Source organism: Lissotriton vulgaris, chromosome 11 (assembly GCF_964263255.1).
Source record: "Lissotriton vulgaris chromosome 11, aLisVul1.2, whole genome shotgun sequence".
NCBI lineage: Eukaryota > Metazoa > Chordata > Amphibia > Caudata > Salamandridae > Lissotriton > Lissotriton vulgaris.
Window position 1 is genome coordinate 452,077,697 of NC_141699.1, and position 18,533 is coordinate 452,096,229.

Genomic DNA, 18,533 nt, shown 5'->3' on the forward strand with positions numbered 1-18,533 from the left:
TAAGCTTCCTACCACTCTGCCTAAGCTCCAGCCCCTCTAGAGACAGGCCTGAAGAGGCAACACTACTGCCAGCTCTGGAGTGAGCTGTTCCACCATTCAGAATTGCCCCCGCCCCACAGGCGATGCTGGCTCCTCCAGCCATCTCAGGTGCAGATGTTGTTCCTCCTCCTTCACAGCATCATTTTTACCCTCTGTTTGCCCCACAGTCTCTCTAGCTACCAAACTAGGCCCTCAGCACTTTTTGCAACTCCTTTTGCAACTCATTTATTCCAGTGAGGTCTTTAAAAGAACACCTGGTAACTCTGAAGAACCTTTTGAGCTGAGGCACCAACCAACATCTCCTGCTCAGGCATTAACTCTGCAGGTACTTCTTGTAAATCTGTTTTTGTGTAGGAGTTGACAAACATTTCTGCTCCACCAGCAGAGTTTGTGGAGTTTTGCCCATTCTGCATTCCGCTTGGGATGGGGTTGTTTCGACCAAACTCCGGCAACTGCCACATGGCAGAGCTTTTTCTTGCATGCGGCTCACCAATGTTAAGTTGGCAAGTGAAAATTTGTATCCTCAATGACTGAGGTCCTACTCTGCCGGTGGAGCAATGAGCAATCGATTGCAGAGTGAGCGAGCGCCGAGAGTAAGTGGCGTTGAGGGAGCTGCGTGCTGCTGCGAGAGAGCCACACCCGCTTCCACTCCCATTGAGAGCCTCCCGGCTACTGTGCTACCGGGCAAGGAGAGTCCCAGTGAGTCCCAGCGAGCCCCAGTGAGCAGCAGTCGAGCGGCAGCCGACGGCCAGCTGACGTCTGCTAGAAATCGCGGAATCGGAGGCGGTGGGCAACCGGGAGCTGTGATTCGCCATCAGGGTGGGAGTGAGTCAGAGGTGAGACGGCAGACAACTGGCAGCTGCGGGTGGCGTTAGAACCAGTGAGTGATCGCACCCACACCCGTACCAGCCCCCGCACCAGCCCCGTCCCCGCCCCCGCAACAGCACCAGGACCCGCTCCCGCACACAAGCATCTGAAGCACCCGAAGCCCGTCAGCTTGCCGAGAGCCTGTGCGACCCCCGAGAGTACGAGAGCTGAGAATTGAACTCAGTGGCAAGCTGTGTTGTGTCGCGCGGGCAGGAGCCGCCAGCTTTTAAAAACTTCCGGCAGTCAAGGCGGTAGTGGCCTAAAGGCTCCAAGTAAACAACTGGAGCTGCCGTGAATAAGAATGCGGCGGAAGCCGCCACTGCCGCCGGTACCAGGACCCCCGGAGCGTTTTGTCACCTCAAGAGCCTCGGAGCCGTTATAACCAAACGCAGCCGAACCCGCTGCAAATCTAATCCAAATGCGGCACGATAAATTATAAATACATTTAAAAACACCTAAGCGGCAGAAGGAAAAACACTACAAAGCAGCAGTCGCTTTGGGGACTCGCTCATTTTTCGAGCCAGCGAGCAAGCGAGGCCGTGACCCAGCCCGGCTCCCGCACCTTAACCAACAACCAAGTTTCACAGTAAGGAGTAATACAAGCCCCAGAAATTGAAAGGCCCACCCACGGCCAACAGCAAGTCTGAAGACATTAATAAAGAGACAAGAAATAAAAAAAAAAACATTTATTCACCCGGCCAGATTCTTGAGCAGGACTAAAAAGAACGCAAGGTCCCGACTTTGGAAATGAGATCAGGGAAAATGCGCCAACCCGTGGAAAGTAAAAAAACGCAAAAAAAATCAAGGAAGTCTATTGCGGATGCTAAACCGCCATTGGAAACAGGGACCCGGCCAAATTCTTGGGAGAGGTTGGTTTCAGCACCAACCCTGGATCAAACATCAGACTCTAGACGGAAAACGGGTCTCTTAAATTTTTTTTACCTAAAGGATCCAATGGCGGTGATTTTATGCACCAACAGCTGAGGCTTGCAAATTGCCAAGCCCCATTGCACCTCAGAACGCTCTTTCTCCACGGGCCAAAAGCCTGCAGAACTTGATGAGCGACCAATCAGGTCCTCACCCCCTTCAGCGCGTTTAGTTCCCTCACCTCAGGGTAAACTGGCGTTAGTAACTGGCCAAGTGTAACCCTGGGCGAAGCACTACGCTCCGTTTGCGGAGTTTGCGGAGTTTTGGCAACTCCGCGTTCCGCGGAGTTCGCGTAGCTGCCGATAACTCCGCTATCCGGTGCGGAGCGTAGTTGTCGCGCGCTAAATAACATTATCGCGTGCGCGGCAATGGCTTACCTTGGTTCTGCGTTCGCTTTTTCCCGGTCGCGTCGGCCACCATGTTTGTAAACCCTTCCGTGCAGCTGTGCGAACGCGATAACGTCATTGGAAGCGCGATAAAGCCATAAGGACGCGCGAGTATGTTTGTTGGTAAGATCGAGTTGCCGAACACGCAGAACCTGCAATCTTGCACAGAATATCTCGCGAGCATGTTAAAAGTTAAACCATAATAATAAATTACCATTTTGGTTAGCAAACAAGTGAGAAACCCCTCAAAGTTGTACCTTTGGATGTATTTTTTGGGGGGAAGGAGTCCTCTTTCTGTTTCTACTGTATTTTTGAATATTAAGGAGGAAGGGCTCTGGAGTTTACAACTTCCTGTTCCTGTCCACCAGGCTCCTCCCAGTGCTTTGTCCATGAGGTGGTCACTTTCATTTGGATTTTGAGCTGGCAGGATCACTTTCTGTGTGTGTTGGCTGCATTACTGCTTTTTTTGAATCTTACTGAGGACTTTTGGATTTTGAATTCTCTTTTTCAAGTAAGTTCAGTAATGTATGAGTGAGTATGATGTTGTAGACTTGTGTTTGTTTGATTTAAAATGTTTTAACTACATTATTCATTCCTTGATTTAAATTATTGATGGGTGCCTACTTTTATGAGGTCCCAACTTGTATTTCTTTTTAAATTTCATCCAGGCTACATAGAGAGGTACCCATGGGTAAAATCATAATTCTGTGTTTAAATTTTTATTCAAGTTTGTAAACAAACATCATGGCTGGCATTGGATTATGGTCATCATTCTGCAATAGCAATGTCTGCTGTGGAATTTCTGTTTGTGTAATGAAAAAGTTTTTTTATTTTTTTAAGCCAATAGCTGACCCTAGTACTCCATGTAGTTAGTGTGTAGGCATGTTTGAGTTCATTGTAATAACTTTCTGTGGTTGGCCTGGCCATGTGTTGTTGGCGGCCATTTTATGTTTCCCAGCCACTTTGGTCTTGCCATAGGCCTCCAAACTTGTGGCCTACTCTTCCAGTAGGCCAGAGGTACTAGTCATAGGGTCATGAAAGGTAATCAACTGTTTTTCTGGTGTACCTCTAATTAGGAAATCATGGATGGACTGGATTGATTTAGAAAATCTTATGTTTATGTGTGGGGTATGTCAGGTTTCGGGTGTCTGTCAATTTCTGCCATTAGGTAACCCTAGGAATACAGCTCGGGTAGTTTTGGTAACGTCGCGCCGTGTGGGAACGCGACCTTACCTTTTTTGTCTTTTTCGCGCGCTCAATGTACTGGCTCGGGAACGCGATAACGACTTTTTACTCGATTCGCGTTGCCGAACACGCCGATTTTGCATTCTCGCGAACAATATGTCCCGAGTTGCATAAAAGTTCCTCGAAAATGTTTAATGTGTCCCCTGTGCTACCAAAAAGTCCTCATTTTTTGTGTTATTTACTTCTTTGGTTGTAGCTCTGTCTTCCTGGAGCATGGGCCACTCCCAGTTCCTTTCTGTCCTCTATGTAATGATTTCTTGTTTATGGTTGGGGTGACCAATTTGGGGGGTGGTGTCTGGTGTGTTCATTTTGTGAAGCAAAGCATTGTCCCTTTGGCATAGGCATTTATTGTCTGTGCTCTCTTTCTTTTCATGTAGTGGTGAGGGCCATTTTGTGTGTACTTCCTTTGTGATGATTCTGCTATGTTGTTGTTGGTGGGCAGGCTATGTGGTGGCGGCCATTTTGTGTATGCTTCCTTTGTGACTGATTTTGCCATGTGGTGGAGGCCATTTTGGGTGCATCCCCTTTCCATGTTGTCTTTGGGTGTCCCTGTCCTCCTGGCCCTATGGAGGCGGCCATTTTCTGTGTCCTTCCCTGGTCCTCTTCTTTTGCCATAGCCATCCAAGGCTTTTGTAGGTACTAACACTCAAAGCCATAGGTGCATTCAAGTTAATCAACTATTTTTGGGGTGTAACTTTAATTACACCGTGTATGGCTTTGGATTGCTTCACATTTTTTTGTAATGGTGGTACTTTTAGTTTTTTGGTTGCTTGTGTGTAGCTATTATGGCACTCCCTGCCATTAGGTAACCCTAGGAATACCGCTCGGGTAGTTTTGGTAACGTCGCGCCGTGTGGGAACGCGACCTTACCTTTTTTGTCTTTTTCGCGCGCTCAATGTACTGGCTCGGGAACGCGATAACGACTTTTTACTCGATTCGCGTTGCCGAACACGCCGATTTTGCATTCTCGCGAACAATATGTCCCGAGTTGCATAAAAGTTCCTCGAAAATGTTTAATGTGTCCCCTGTGCTACCAAAAAGTCCTCATTTTTTGTGTTATTTACTTCTTTGGTTGTAGCTCTGTCTTCCTGGAGCATGGGCCACTCCCAGTTCCTTTCTGTCCTCTATGTAATGATTTCTTGTTTATGGTTGGGGTGACCAATTTGGGGGGTGGTGTCTGGTGTGTTCATTTTGTGAAGCAAAGCATTGTCCCTTTTGCATAGGCATTTATTGTCTGTGCTCTCTTTCTTTTCATGTAGTGGTGAGGGCCATTTTGTGTGTACTTCCTTTGTGATGATTCTGCTATGTTGTTGTTGGTGGGCAGGCTATGTGGTGGCGGCCATTTTGTGTATGCTTCCTTTGTGACTGATTTTGCCATGTGGTGGAGGCCATTTTGGGTGCATCCCCTTTCCATGTTGTCTTTGGGTGTCCCTGTCCTCCTGGCCCTATGGAGGCGGCCATTTTCTGTGTCCTTCCCTGGTCCTCTTCTTTTGCCATAGCCATCCAAGGCTTTTGTAGGTACTAACACTCAAAGCCATAGGTGCATTCAAGTTAATCAACTATTTTTGGGGTGTAACTTTAATTACACCGTGTATGGCTTTGGATTGCTTCACATTTTTTTGTAATGGTGGTACTTTTAGTTTTTTGGTTGCTTGTGTGTAGCTATTATGGCACTCCCTGCCATTAGGTAACCCTAGGAATACCGCTCGGGTAGTTTTGGTAACGTCGCGCCATGTGGGAACGCGACCTTACCTTTTTTGTCTTTTTCGCGCGCTCAATGTACTGGCTCGGGAACGCGATAACGACTTTTTACTCGATTCGCGTTGCCGAACACGCCGATTTTGCATTCTCGCGAACAATATGTCCCGAGTTGCATAAAAGTTCCTCGAAAATGTTTAATGTGTCCCCTGTGCTACCAAAAAGTCCTCATTTTTTGTGTTATTTACTTCTTTGGTTGTAGCTCTGTCTTCCTGGAGCATGGGCCACTCCCAGTTCCTTTCTGTCCTCTATGTAATGATTTCTTGTTTATGGTTGGGGTGACCAATTTGGGGGGTGGTGTCTGGTGTGTTCATTTTGTGAAGCAAAGCATTGTCCCTTTGGCATAGGCATTTATTGTCTGTGCTCTCTTTCTTTTCATGTAGTGGTGAGGGCCATTTTGTGTGTACTTCCTTTGTGATGATTCTGCTATGTTGTTGTTGGTGGGCAGGCTATGTGGTGGCGGCCATTTTGTGTATGCTTCCTTTGTGACTGATTTTGCCATGTGGTGGAGGCCATTTTGGGTGCATCCCCTTTCCATGTTGTCTTTGGGTGTCCCTGTCCTCCTGGCCCTATGGAGGCGGCCATTTTCTGTGTCCTTCCCTGGTCCTCTTCTTTTGCCATAGCCATCCAAGGCTTTTGTAGGTACTAACACTCAAAGCCATAGGTGCATTCAAGTTAATCAACTATTTTTGGGGTGTAACTTTAATTACACCGTGTATGGCTTTGGATTGCTTCACATTTTTTTGTAATGGTGGTACTTTTAGTTTTTTGGTTGCTTGTGTGTAGCTATTATGGCACTCCCTGCCATTAGGTAACCCTAGGAATACCGCTCGGGTAGTTTTGGTAACGTCGCGCCATGTGGGAACGCGACCTTACCTTTTTTGTCTTTTTCGCGCGCTCAATGTACTGGCTCGGGAACGCGATAACGACTTTTTACTCGATTCGCGTTGCCGAACACGCCGATTTTGCATTCTCGCGAACAATATGTCCCGAGTTGCATAAAAGTTCCTCGAAAATGTTTAATGTGTCCCCTGTGCTACCAAAAAGTCCTCATTTTTTGTGTTATTTACTTCTTTGGTTGTAGCTTTGTCTTCCTGGACAGGCCATGTGGTGGCGGCCATTTTGTAGGTACTTCCTTTGTGCATTTATCATTGGCCTCCCTGCTTTTGGTCTGATCTGATAGTAGGGCAGACTCCCGGAGGTGGTAGTTAGTTACTAGTGAACGGGGCTGCTTTATGTAGCTGTTTCTATTTGGTCTATTTAATTACCATCATTATTACGGCATGTGTGTATGCCATTGCATTTCCAAGTTGGTTGTCTGGGCAGGGGGGTAGGTAACTTTTTTGTGTGTGGAATAATTTTATGACTTGTATGTGTTTTTGCCGTGAAGTTTTACAAACTCTTAGCCATGGTGTATTTCGATTTTCCTTGCATTAACCTGTCATGACTCATGTGTAGCAGGCAACCTCCTTTTTCTATCCATGTTGGTATATGATAGGCCTGCTTGACTTTATTATTGGTTATATTTCTAGCTGGGAGCTGTGGTGCCCGTACTATTAGTCTTCTTTTTTGTGTTTTATACATTGCCCTGTGTGTCTTTCAATTGTTCATGTGTTGTTGGCTTACTGCTTGTTTGACTGACGTTTTCTGTCTTCTTTGCTTGTAGGTGCACAGAAAAAGACTGAGGAGGTGCTGGCTGTTTTCATCCATCGCCCGTTCAACTGCCAGACGGACGTCCTTCAATTGTACGCCACGTGTGGGGTGTGACTCATCTGACCACACATCTCTGCAATTTGTGCTACTGAGTGCTGCTGTGTGCTGCTGACATCAGAAGAAGATGGGTCCTAAGAGAGCAGTTACCAGGTCCTCCACCACCAAGAAAGTTGCTGAGAAGAAGGTACAGAAAAAGGAAGTGTCACTTAAGGCTGGTATGGACCCCCAAACCTTTTTTGGGCCCCCAAAACGTACGCCTGCAGCAGCGGTGTCCATGGTGCAAGCTGGAGCCAGCACATCGGCATTAGCGGGGGCAAGCCACCAACCCAGGGCCAAGCACATGAGGGTCGAAGAGGTAGCCGACATAGTGTTACAAAGCAGTGATACTGAGCCTGAACTTAACTTATCGCTGTCTCAAAGTAGCACACAATCTATGCAAGCTGAAAGTGCTGACCAACCGCCGCCAGCAGTAGATGTTCAACAACCACAACCACCGCCCGCAATAGTTGTTCAACAACAACCAAATCCCACAGTAGTAGTTGTTGAAGAACCACAGCACGCTATAGTACTTCCTCAAGAACAACAACCACCGTCTCCACACGCAATAGTGGAAGTTGTTCCTCCCGATGTCGGGGCAGTTCAGGAAGTAGAGCCTCATTCCGAGCAAGAAGAAGAGGAAGCCACTTCTGGAGGTGATCTACTGTCTTTAAATTTACGAAAGGAAAGGAGGGTTAGTGGCAGTGCATCGAGTTCTTCGCATAGCATCCCTTCAGATGACCTTGATGAGGAGTATCATCCACGACGAAGAACTGAGCATTCAAAGAAGAGGCATCAAAAGACCAGGCTGGGAAAAAGGAAGGATCCGTCAAGGCTTGAACTTCCGGAGTTCGATGTAGGTGAACAGGATGCTGATGGTGATAAAGACGGGTCTGACACTGACAATGTCATCATCACAAGCGTTATTCCTGGTGCAGAGGATGTAGAGACCAGCATTTTCACCCTATCTAGAAGGGCTGCGATTAGTGATGAGCAGGTAGCACGTGTAACTCCTACACACTCAGCGCCCAAAGTAACACCAGCTCCCATTTTTGCATCAGCGAAGGCCCGGCAGCGTGCGACATCCAGCGCAAGCGCCACCTCAACAGAAGGAGGTAGTGGCAGTACTAGTACTGAACTGTCACATAGGGAAATGCAACCAAAAGGCTCCAGTTCATCCGGGATTGGAAGTGGGTCCTCCTCTTCCTATGGCAGGAGACAAAAGTTTAGCTCCCCAGTCTGGGATTTTTTTACGGTTCACCCACATCAGGAGAACATTGCTATATGCTCCATTTGTCACACCAATGTTAGTCGTGGTAAGATTGGTACAAACTATGGTACTGGAGGCCCAACGACCCATATGAAAAAAACACACACAATTGTATGGGAGAACCACCTTGCAAGCTTACAAAAAGATGTAAGCACTGGTGTTGGTGGGGAGGATACAGTACTACAAGGTCGACTCATGGAAGAAGAGGGAGACGATGACCTATCTGGGAGTGGTACACCAATGAGCCCTGTCGCCAGCACTGGAGTGGTGCAGTCCAAATCCTCAGCATCAGCAACTTCTCAGTGGCACCAGAGTCAGCCGGAGACACCAAGGGCAAGGAGTGAAAAGTCTGCGTTGAAAGGTGGTCCGTCTAGCAGAACAGACAGAATTACCAAGCAGCTTACCATTACTGGCATGTTTAGGCAGGAGGGAAAGTACGAGCGGAACCACCCAACAGCACGTTTGTACAATGCGAAACTTGCAAAAATGTTGGCACTGGACCTTCTCCCATTTTCATTTGTTGAGGCAGTGGGATTTCGGCAATTAGTGGCAACACTCGCCCCAAAATGGGACGTTCCCAGTCGCTACTATTTTGCAAGAGTTGCTATTCCAGCACTACACCACGACATGCTGGGATTGATTGGGAAAGCCTTACAACAGAGTGTTGTCCATTGTATCCACCTGACAACCGACATGTGGAGCAGTCGCGAAGCCACAGCAGATTACATGTGCATCACCGCACACTGGATCTCTTTTGCAGGTGTGAAAGACAAGTTAACATCAGGCCTTCTTGATGTTGCTGGGATTTTCAATGACACTCGCAAACATGCAACTGTAGCCATGTTTGGTATGGAGAAAACTCATACTGCTGACAACATTTTGTCTGACTTTAACAGCAAGGTCTTTGAATGGCTGAAACCAAGAGGCCTTAAGATTGGTTTTGTTGCCACCGACAATGGCAGTAATGTAGTGAGGGCAATGAAAGATGGAAAGTATTTCAGGGTACCCTGTTTGGCACACTGCATTAACTTAGTCGTGCAAGACTTTCTGAAACATGAACAACAAGTCAGCAACATACTGACCATCTGCAGAAGAATATGCACGCATTTTAACCATTCTTTCAAAGCGCGGAAGCTGCTACGCGTCATTCAGCGGGAGCATAATTTGCCAGTCAAAGCACTGATCCAGGAGGTCCCAACACGTTGGAACTCGACTTATTTCATGCTTGAGCGTCTCTTTGAGCAGTACATACCACTGAATGCTTATGTAATGTCAAGAAGATTAGTGGATCCTACTGTTAATCTTAAAAGCCTGACCGTTGAGATGTGGCAGTGGGACATCATTAAATGCTTGACAGAGATGCTACAACCTTTTGAGGTGTTCACACGTGCAGTTAGCAGGGAGGACTGTACTATGGGCCAAGCAATCCCATTGTTGTACATGCTCGAGCAACAGCTGAAGGAGGTCTGTGAAGCATACGAAGGTGACGAAGAAAAAGTTGATGCATGTACCTTGGCCAAGGCCTTACGCAACCGCTTATCTGTAAATGCAAGGCTTAAAATGATTGTGTCAGATCCAAATTACATAACTGCAACAATCTTGGATCCACGGTACAAATTGTTTGTCAGCAGTAGCGCAGTCATTCCTTTTTCAGATGGGGATGTTGCCAATTACAAAAGTTCCATAGCTGTGGAAGCTAATGATTTCGAAACTGAACGGCTGTTACTTAAAGGCCTGACAGTGCCAGCCCAGGACAGTCAAAGTACTCCAGGCCATCCTCCTGAGGCAACTCTGGCAAGTTCATCACAGCATGAGAGCGGTGCGTCCGCTTCCCAGCAGGCACCAACAGTACCAAAAGCAGCACCTGCACGATCTGATTCAGCAGACACAACCAAAAGCATAACTGCTTTTTTTCTACAGAAGGGAATGGGTAAGTCTGTTGCTGTTGCAAAGGGGAAAGAGGAGCAGCAAAGCCGAGCACCATTGAACACTGAGCGGATGGTTCAGGCCTATCTGGATGACACAACAGAGGTGTTCATGGAGCAAAGCCCATTGGTCTATTGGTATGAAAGAAGGAGACAGTGGCCAGTGCTGAGCAGGCTGGCGATAAAGTATTTGGCTTGTCCTGTAGCCAGTGTCGCCTCTGAGCGGGTTTTCAGTGCTGCTGGTGCCATTGTGACATCGAAAAGGACCAGTCTCTCCCCCAAAAGCGTCGAGAGGCTGACAATGATAAAAATGAATCAACACTTCATACCACCAGACTATACTGTACGTGAATCAGAGCAGGATGAAGAAAGCGAGCCCGAAGAATTTATCACTGCTGGGTTACATGACCTACTGCTGTCCAGACCCGCAGAGTTTGAGGACGAGCACCTCTTCCCTGACCAATAGGCTGTTAAATTGTGACTTTTTCCCTTCTTTTATTTGTGTTATTTATTTTCTTATTAAAAATGACTTTCTGGTGCATAACTGCTAATCTTAAAATAAAAAGCTCAACCAAATCCATCCCCACCACTCATTCTTCTAATGTACCTACTGGAGTTACACACCTGTGCATTTTATTTTGGCTGTATCTTTTTTAATTACCTCCTGGAATTGCACGCCTGTGCATTTATGTTCCATGTTGACTGCACTCCTCAGAGTCTTGCTGCATCTTCTTGACTCCCACTCAAGTCAATACAATTCCATCTTGGCAGCCATACATTTGATGTTGTAGATGGAGTATAGTACAATAACAATAATGCAGCCTCTAACAGTCCCTCCATAATAAGTGAACCGTACATGACTACAGCCATCCTCTATTTCATTTGAAATCTGCAACTCATAATAACTGCCTTGCTGAGTCTTACTGTTAAGGCTACCACCTCTGTCTGCAGGCATTCAGAGACGACTCTTCGGTGTCAAAAGAAACTTGAGCAGGCATCCACAACTGAAGTCAACTTGTTGTGATGATGACTCGCATTACAAAGGCTCGGCAGCATCTGTGATCAATCTTCTGACAGTGAAAGAGAAGAAGAGCAAAACAGGTATAAAAATGAATGCCATGCATTGCATGGGATGTATTTTTTGGCTGACTCTGAGCTAATGTGCATGGAGTTGAAGTATATTAGTAACTTCAGTTCAGACTCACGTGATAGCCAATTCTTCCATGTTATTTACTAATAATAGAAATTATTTACGCACTTGTGTTCCTACTACTACAGATGCAGTCAGGACTTAATTTATCTTTGCTGTCCGGCGGTTGGATCTGAGCTGATTGATGCACGATGTTTCTTGGAGTGGAATACAAGGTAATAAATAAAATACAAATAAGAGTCACAGCACAGTAGACCCAGGCTACTACATGTTTGTGCACAGTGCTGTGGTAGAGTACAATAGTGGTATGATTGATGACTGAGAATGACGCATTGATTTTGTTGATTAATTTTGTAAATGCTAGGTTGCTTTTTCAATTTCATTCACCTTTCTGTGGGTCTGAAATTTTTAGGGAAATGCAGTTTGTATAACGGCCAAACCTGTGTCGTCGTGGGCCTGTTGTTGTGTGCTTGCTCCTGTCTTTTTTTGTACTTCTACATTAAAAATGATATGCAACTAGTAGACTTATACAAATTGTATCCAAGCCGCCTCAGTCTGAAAGTCCTCTCATACGACTACTCCTCTTGTTTTGTATTGTTTTTTTATCTTCACTGTATTACAATTTGTTTAGGTCATTCACATTCTTTTGTATTTGCCTTTTCTTTTTCAGGCTGGACATCTTTCACGGTTCACCCACTGCTTTATAGTATGAGCATCAACTCTCATCCTCCTTACCACAGATCCTCATCATCAAGCAATTGGATTGCGGGAAACCAAGAATCATATTCAGCGTGTCCTTTTCTTACGTCCATTGCTCACAATCATTAGCTAGCTGATCAACATCATAAATCATCGTCTTCATTGTTTTGCTTTTGTTGTCTCCAATCTCCATGCGTACTGTTTTTCTTTCTCAAACCTTTCCCAAAACCCCCGTACCCATCCATTAAACAATCCCTAACCCTCTTCCCCCGGGCTGCGTGGTTACATTGAGGTGTGATGTTTCTTACATTAAATATACACCAACAATTTGATCACGCGCTTGCTGGGGCAGATGTGGTCAAAGCAACAATAGTGAAATGTCAACAAGGCATGGCCAGGATCTTCTGCGGCTTCCCAACTCAAGCTCTGTGTATAACGCCAAATAATTTACCATTTTACATCAAACAACGAATGCATCTAATGAATTGGCGTAATTTATTTTTTGGGTTTAAAGTGTAAAGCATTTATGATTTAGAAGAGTTTGACGTTGCTGTGAGTACTACAAGTAACGTTGAACTTCTTATCTTCTCTTGCACTTTGTTTCCAGTCCCCAAAACCATTGTTTTGTTTCAGTTTAGCAGTTGCAATATTGGGTCACCCATGCAATGTACTGTACTTACTTATACTACCCCCACATTGTCTGTCACGCGAATGACTGTCTCTTTCTTTTTGTCGCTACTGGCAGGGTCTGTCTACTATCACAGAAGTTCTGATTCTGAACCACAGATTCTTCGCCATTGTCTTGGAAATCATCAAATGCAGCCCTTGCAGTGCCACACTTCATGATAAATCATCATCATCTCATCAGCAATCACAGGTAAGATAAGTTTGCAGTGAGGTATAACGCAAGACAGACTGGTCGTTCTTCTAATACTACCAATATAACTCGGTGAGGGTTTACTGCATCTATCTGTTTGCATGTTAAAGATGTGGGCAATATATTTTATTATTAAAAAGCACTGTCCGCCGACCTGCATGGCCAAATTAAACCTTGCGAGGTTGCACAACGTACATTATTTGGTGAAACACTCCCCCCTCCAACCCCACAAGAAACGCAAATGAACTTCAAATGTTTTCTTTTTACAATAACTTTGTCTCGTTTATTTTAACATAATGTAATATATATATAAAACTAAAGATGATACAAAAATATATATAAATCCTACACCAAGCTGTCCCCCTACCCGCCTCCCCTAACCCCAACCAAATTCCCACGCTCAATGTCATGTAAAAAAATAGTAAAACCCAACACCCAATTCCCACCCACCAACAAAAGGATTGAAAAAGGGGCAAACAGGGTCCATCTCATAGCCGGCGGGCTTTTAAGTGTTGATCCACCAGGATCTTGACACGCTCCTCTATCTGTTTTTTAGTCTGACTGCTTTGAGCCTCCAGCCTGGCTACCCGGAGGAGAATTTTGCGCTGGAACTGGCGGCACCTACATTGGCAGCCATGTTGTTGTGGGGGGGTGGACGATGCAGGGAAAATCTGGCGGCGGGCGGCTGCCTGAGCACGCCGACGTACTCCTGCAGGCTTGGGGGCCGGGGCATTGGAAGAGGCAGCAGCTGCTGCCGCCGCCTCCTCCTCCTCCTCCTCGGCCTGAGCCACCAGCCGGCGGTAGGCCTCAACGATGGCCTGCAGTTTCCGCTGACGGGCCCGGACTGCCAGCTCCTTCCTGGTTGGTTTAGAAGGAGTAACTATAAAGAAAGAGACAGAATTGTTGTAATCAAAAATCCCAGCAAATAAAGAACGCAAATTCAAAATGGATCCAACACATAGTGGGCGGCACAGTACAGTAGCAATAGCAAGCAAGTTGAGTACCTAAAATGTTGTTTTATCTATCTTGAACATTCTATTCTACGCCTTATATACTTCATTTGTCTGCCTTTTTGGCACGGCATTATGCCTGCCCTAGTAACATAGTATGGGTGTACTTGAACGGTCACATACGAACACCTGTCTTTTTCATATCTCGTTCTTTTATTTCATATACTCTGTGCTTCCGGGAAAAGTGACAGTCTCAAACTAACATTAAATTAACAGTGGCCAGCTAGTACTAATAAATGTCTACTCTAGAGACTATCATTCTTTATATCGCCAACAAACGTTAGGTGGTTTGTGTTTCGCCAGCAACGACCCAGAATGCATCCAGTGGTCCCCTCCTTCCCTTGCCTTTGTGTTTAACCAAAACACCGCTGCCAACACTAGTATCCACTGTCCACTAACCACCAATATTGGATGTGTCTCCCACCCACGCAGGCAGCTGTGTTTTCCACTTTCTATGCTTCCACAACAACCCACGCATCCAACTGCTCTCAAACACCTGCATTGCTGATTCCAAAGTATCCTTCTATATTATATGATTAGAGCTTTTTCCTTGCAACTTTCATCATACTTTAGTTAAATCAATCTCATGTTGTTAATCCATCGCGGTCATGTAATGTTGTGGATAACACTTTTTTAGTCTGCCACCAACCTTTCACAGCTGAGTTGTAGTCACATAGAAGAGGCATGTATAACTAATTTTATCAATTCTGGCCGGTGGTAATGCTTTTGCTAAGCTTGGTAATGAGAACAGTGGCGTCATATATTGTCCAGTAGAACTTCAAGTTCACATAAATATCAGAGTACAGTGAGGAAGTTTTCCCCACCCACCAAGTAATGCGGATCACTATTGAATGTAACTTACCATCGCCCACCGTTGTTGTCTCCTCCCCCGCTGCTGCCGGTGCTGCTGTAGGTGCCTCTGGTGGTCCTCCATTCCCCTCCGGGATCGCCTCTGCTGACGGCGTTGCAGCGCCGCTGCCCCCGTCGGCACTGGTGGATGGTACCGGTTCTGCAAAAATAAAAATAAGTAATTAAGTACACCTTTTTAGATGGATGCACAGCCCCCATTGTACTTGTTCACCAAGAACGGAGTTCTGCAAAACAGTTAAGTACAACGTAATCACTAGTAGTCCACATTGCCTAGTACAGCAGAGTAAGTAACACACTACACATATCAGCATTTATTTGGTATGGTATGGTACCCAAGCTCATCTCATCTATTCTATACTGGTACTCTAGTCCTTGGAAAGTTAGACTGAACCATGTAACCTAACCAGTTTACTTTGTACATCAATGACATGTCTACAGTTTTGCGCATGCTACCTCACAGCTTGTTGCGCAGTACGAGGAGACGCCTTTGAGGCCACATGATAGTTCAAAGCATACACCTGAAGAGTTTGGAAAATAGAGGCCCGTATTTACTTTTTGAATGTGGATTGTGGAGTCCAGTTTCCTTACAGCCTCAGGTTACACCTTCTTTTTTGCATGACAGCTAAAAAGTTGAATAAATGTATGTAATGTTTTCATACTGTCTAACGTGCACCACTTTTGTCATTATCTTTCGGCAGATGAGAAGATTTACTTCTACGAAGCAAAGATTTGCAGAGCTTACCAACAAGAGGCATATGCAACCAGTATACGCTCAATGGTGAGGGGTCTCGGACATTTCCCACATTTCCCTATCGTGCACTGGTAGCTGTACAAATGTAGGATACTTTTTATTGAGCCTTTTTTAACTCTGGATTTCTTCTGGTGGCCCTGCCCTTGACGTATTTGACAGAACAACTTAAAAACATTGATGTTACTTACTTAGTTACTTCTAACAAAATAAAGGTTTTGAAGTACCACATTGACTCGGGAGTATATTTTCAGTGTCTGTTGTCTTGTAGACTTACACGAGAGAGTGAGAAAAAGGGGGTTACTTAGGTTATGGATTGTGTAATAAAAAAAGCATTTGGCATCTTCATATTGGGGTTCAGGAAAGGGGTAATTGAATAATTGACCAATGACTGAGCCCATATAGGTTGTCGTTCATTGAATTGTGGGTTCCTCTGAGTTCTGTGACTGAGGTGTAAGACTGTAAGTAAGTAAGGTCCAACCTGCCTATCAACAACAACAACATCCAATTTTGGGGTGCATACATAGTTATGTATGTCACTGCATAGAAGAATACCTGCAAGAGTAGTAGTGGTATTCTTCTTACTAACGCTTACAAAATAGTAGACCATTATCTGCATGCATACTTGGTTGGTGTCAATTGCCAAAGAAGAGACATTATAGAGGAAAAAGCATAAGACAGGAGTGGACCCTGTGCCTTCCGCTATTCGATCACAGATTTTTTGAAACGATTGATACCTTAACTAAACAGTTAGGTGAAATGTCATTCGGTTGGAAAAAAAGCTCCGTTAGAAAGTTAGGGAAATATCATTGTTCCAAAAGAAAACACTGTTGGACTTACTAGGGACAGCAGCAGGATCCTCAGTAGAGGAGCTCTGTGCCTGTGGTTCACAATCACGTTCACCCGCCGACTCGGTCCCAGCCTTCTGCTTGCCCCTGGGTTCTGTGGTTCATGTAAGAAATAATAAAGAAAGAGAAAACATTGAGTGCTGTGAAACATAGACAGCAAGCATTTCAAAAACCACTGCTACAACATTAAAAGAAACAAACATTGGTCTACCAAATGACTACTGCCTTGCATGATTCACTGACTAGTGTACTTGGTGAAAACAAATCAAATGTTCCATAAACATTCTGATTGCAGATTACTAAGTAACACAGAGGCAGTAAGACCTGAACAACACCACAGATTCAAGAATGTAAGTAGCCATTTCTTTTTCATTTTTTGCCAGCAAAATAATTAGATCGCAAGGAGGAGACAAGCTTAACTTTGTGCATACTAACTAACACGAAATTGTACGTTCATGGCATCATATTTTGTTTTGCTACTGACTGAATGCTACTGCTGCCCTACCCACTCAATAAACAAACTACATCAGTTCTATGGAGGGCTGAGGCAGGGGCAGCTATAGGCTCATGGTGGTCCTGGACTCCTGGCCAGGGAGCGTAGGTGGGGGGCCCGGAAGAGGAGGTCGGGGCGGAGCACGGAGGCCAGTGAAGAGGGGGGAGTCAGGGTGTTTGGAAGTGGAACAGAGCCGGAGGCACCAAATCCCTGCCAGGGGCCGCCACGCAAATATGTATCCATCCTCTGAGGATTATTAAATTAAGGATATATATTGGTGGGGTGGCCCCTGGCGTTTGGTGGCCCTGTGCAGTTGCACGGCTTGAACATGCCTAAATCCGGCCCTGGCTGAGGTAAGAAGAACAAAGTAACTTTTGCATTCATTGCCAGAGGAGTATTATTCATGCAGAAGAGAAGGCCGTGAAAAAAAGATACAATATGCATTGCAAACACGTACAATTATCCATCAACGGCTATTTCACTGACGGACAAAGGAAGGACAAGAAGACTCTATTAATAGCATTAACTAACTTCAGTTCTCTACAATAAAGAAAATCTCACACCAATAAACAGCAAAAGCTAGCGCCAAATTGAACACGCAAGAGTCAGTGAAGATGAAGAAGCGCAGCATAGACCAGTGGCATACAATTACAGTAGATATAATAACGGAATACACCGGAAATGTAACTAGGAGCACCAGTCATTGCGTTACTTATTCAGCCAAGATTTACAAAGATACAACAACAATACTTATACTACTATAGTATAGAGATATATTACACACACTTTTTTTTTGGGTAGCCACTCACCAAGACCCACGACCTCGACGCCAAGCAGGTCCAACAGGTCCTGCTCCCGGTCCAAAATGTCTGCCCAACGGTGGGTCAGCTGGTGGTGGGTACGCCGGATACCGGAGCAGCGGAAGACTGCCCGGCGCACCTTCACCCACCGCCGGAGACGCTCCTCAATATGCTGGTAGCCGGAGCCGGGCCTGCCACCTGCTGCCAACATCAAGGGGAGGTAGCGCTGGATAAAAAAAACAAGGGCAGCCACCTCCTCCTCCCCAAAAAGTTGGCGGGGCCTCACCCCTTGGGGGCGCATTCTGCCGCAAGGCAGCCTAGTTTTTTGGGGCACTGGCGCCTTGCCCTTTGAGCCGCCGCTGCTGCTGGCGCCCTTGACCATGGTTCTGGGTGGAGGGTAGAAGAAAACTAAAAGTTCAAGACAAAAAGGTAGGGGAAAGAAGAAGCAAGGTAAAAGAACAAGAAGGAAGTAAAAAGCAATAGAAAAGTTGTAAAAGTAGAAATAAAATGAAAAATATAAACCTAGGCACAGAGAGAAATAGGTAATAACTAAAGAAAGTTAGAAAAAGTGGGTAAAAAGACAAGGATTAAAGAGATTTTAACAGGATGCAAAAGTAGGCCCAAAACCATAGCCAGAGTGTGTGATCCACAAGATGGCTGCGCCCATCGCGACCGCATGGGTAGGTTCGCGCGATATTTAGCGCGATCACGCACTTTTGTAGTGCGAACGAGAAGATGAGTTCCCGAACATGTCTTGCACAACGCGACCACGTTAATTGTGACCCGGAACAGGAAATAAGGGAACGCAAGCAGGCGGGACAAACCTCTGTGGTAATTTAGCGCGCTAGCCATCCCGAGCATGCAGGCAACGC